The following is a 3240-nucleotide window of genomic DNA, read 5'->3' on the forward strand; positions in this document are numbered from 1 at the left end:
AAAAAAAAAAGAAGCGAAGGGAGAAAAAGAATAGACAGAGGGAGAAAACGTCGAAAACACAGGTTGGGTTCTGCTTGTTGTTCTTCGATAGCAGCTCAGGGGTCCCGAGCTGGAGTGATTTGTTTATGAATGGAGTGGCGAGCAACTGGAGGTGAACTGAGACAGTCTCTATTAGCAACAGAAATCTGGACCGCATCTAACCCCTTCATAAAACAACAAACACAATAAAAAGGAAGAGAAAGAGTGAGAGAGTGAGTGAGAGGTCCAAACAGGGAGAAAAGAAAAAAGAAAAAGGTTTTGGCAGAGGGTGGCCTGCTTTGGAAACAAACATGGAAGTCTCAGTTTCTCAGCAAAGTAACTTCACTTACATAAACACACTGCTAGGTGTAAAAGACGTAAACACACACATCTAGCTTGGGTGGGACCCATTTTTGTGTCATTTTCGTGTCATTTTCCGTCTTTTTCCATTTATCCCACATAACATAATTCAACACCTCCTTTTTTCCTCATCCTTTTCTGTCCCTTCCCTTTCAGCCTCTCTCTTATTCAAACCCATGCAGACACACACCATGCAAGTACATCTATATTGGCTCTCAGCCTAATTTCTTCCTTTCCCAGGATGTGAGCATATGGCTTGAAATTCATAACACAGCCCTGCAGCTGACGAAGGCCTTTTCTCTCTTACAAGGGGTGGGGAGGGCCAACAGGGGGAGGGGGGAACAGGGGCCAAATTGGACAGTAACCATGTTCTCCTCTAATTGTGAGGGTAAATCTAAAAGCCCTGCTAGCAGTAATTAGAGAGCCAGTGAAGCCCCAGTTATTAGAGGGGAGCAACACCACACAGGGCTGTGCCACCTTAACATCAATCTATTTAGAACTATGTAATTAACACCGTCTTGCAATAAATCTGCCCCAAATCCACAGCCCCATGAATCCACTTTTGTACGTTTTAGTGCTTGCAAAGTCAATTAAAATGTTTCCAAGAGATAATAGGTAATAATGCAGCAATAAAACATCAACATAAGGCAGTGATCACAATCCTTTGTCAGCTTGAGATAAGACACACTCTGTCTAAACATCCTGCAGCTGTAACAGGAGACACTGATTGTAATTCTACATTTTTAAGAGTACCAAGAAAGATATGTCTAACGTGGCATTTTTTCTATTTTCTATAATTGTAATATGTTGTTCAATGCAGTGGTTGGTGGAGAAAGGGAACATACTGAGGTGGCAAATGATTTATATTTGGCAGCTGTGCTTGTTTATTCATGCAGCTTGACAAAGTCACAAACCACACGATAAGCTGAACTCAGAATTACTCTGAATAATTCTGCTACAACAATACCCAGCCTATCAGAGCAGCTAAAGAACGGTTTCTCTCACTGTTAATCTAGGTTGTTTCCATCACTGGAGTTCAACTAGTGCTACCTGTCAAGCAGGTGTGAGCGGAGCACCAGGGGAAGGACCCAAAAGGTGATAATGCAGGCAGACAGCAACAGGATTTCGTGAACAAACATATTAGCAGGAATGGGGCAAGGAAAAGTGCAGGCAGACAGGCAGATACTATTAGGTGTATCTAAAGGGTTTCTGGGTAAAAGAGGTAAGGTGCAGAGGTGCAGATCGACAATGATTGAAAAGAACTGGTTAAATATCTGTAGGGCTGAGGGGGGTTAGAAGCAGGAAGCACTGGGGCCGAGGAGACCTTGAGCTGAACCCAATACAGCTCTGATAGATGAAGATGGATGAAGCCATTCAATGACTGATCTGGAGTCAGATCCATAATAAATTGTACGGATATGTAGTAGTCAGAGGCCCTTAAAGACTTGATTCAGATGTTGTTTAGGCCCAGAACTAAAAATCAGAAAACACAGGGAATTTTATAATACACAACAACAACAACAACAACAACAATCATCACCATCATCATATTTCAAGATATCACCTCTCAAAAAAAATTCAAGCAGCAAGACAGGAGAAACTCAATTTAGAGCTTAAACAATCAGTTAAATAAGTTAATGACTAGCCAATCAATAGAAAATTAATTGGCAACTATTTTGATAATAGTAATTTTAAAAGCAAAAATATCGTTCCCTTGTTTTTCTCCATTCTGATGCTTTGTTACGTGTCTTTGTCTAATGTAAGAACAAACTCACTAACTTGGAGGTTTTGACTGTTGTCAGACACAATAACAAATCTGAGGAAATCATTTTAGATTTAAGAAAATTATAGTTATGATGGGTATTTGTACTATTTTCTTTAATTTTGTTTCACTCAATTAGGAAATTAGGAGAAATTAGAGACACTAAAGACGTCCTGGTGACCTTTGTGTGTGAGACACTGAGCATGTGATCACAATGTCTGGCTCAGGACTTTTGTTGCATGTCATTCCTCTCTTTGACTCTCATTTCCTGTCAGCTCCCTACTGCATACTGTCTAATAAAATGCAGCAAAGAAATACATACTTTCAACAAAGAGAAAAAAGGGGACAGAAGCACTAGTTAAGTATATATGTGCTACTTTTCTTCTCACTCTATCATCTGAGTGGTCGGGTTGCATTCAAACCAAACAGAATATGATTCAACTTTAATCATTTTCTCTATCTTTTTTAAAAGATTCACTAGAAATGTATGACATTTTTGTTCATCAACAACAGCAACCTGATGCAGTCCTGCACCACAGTCATTTCTAAAACCAAAGTTTGTATGCTGTTTATTGTTAATGAGGCAGTATTTGACACTCTATAATCAAATATACTGAAACTGTGGTGGTGAGATGTGATACTTATTAAACTACTCAACTTTGATTGGCCGCTTGTTGATTTGTCACTTCATTCAGTTGTTTAGTTGATCATGATAAATGATGATGGAGATTCTTGTACAGCCTTCAAAATCATTCTCCAGTTTTCAATGTTTCTCTGTCACTGAGAAGCACAATCTTAAAGACATGCTGTAGGTGTTTTTAGCAGTTGATAAGTACTGTTTGCAGGCTTTTTTGGGGCTGTAATAGGTCTCAGAGGAAGCCTGACTGTGGAAGATGAAAGCTCTGGGCGTGTCTGCGTACCTACAGCAGCTCTCATTTTAACACATGTGAACTTTTAGAATTGGTGAAAAGAGGCTACAAGCCTCCTATTAGTTCCCCCTTGATGCACTTCAGCGTCAGGGCGACTACAAAGAGACCAGCGGGAACATTGTTTATGCTACACTGTTTAAACTGGATCCAAATACATGTTTCATTCCCTAT

The sequence above is a fragment of the Cebidichthys violaceus genome, unplaced genomic scaffold, assembly GCF_023349555.1.
Source record: "Cebidichthys violaceus isolate CVI_PGR_0920_01 unplaced genomic scaffold, fCebVio1.0.p SCAF_2, whole genome shotgun sequence".
Classification (NCBI taxonomy): domain Eukaryota; kingdom Metazoa; phylum Chordata; class Actinopteri; order Perciformes; family Stichaeidae; genus Cebidichthys; species Cebidichthys violaceus.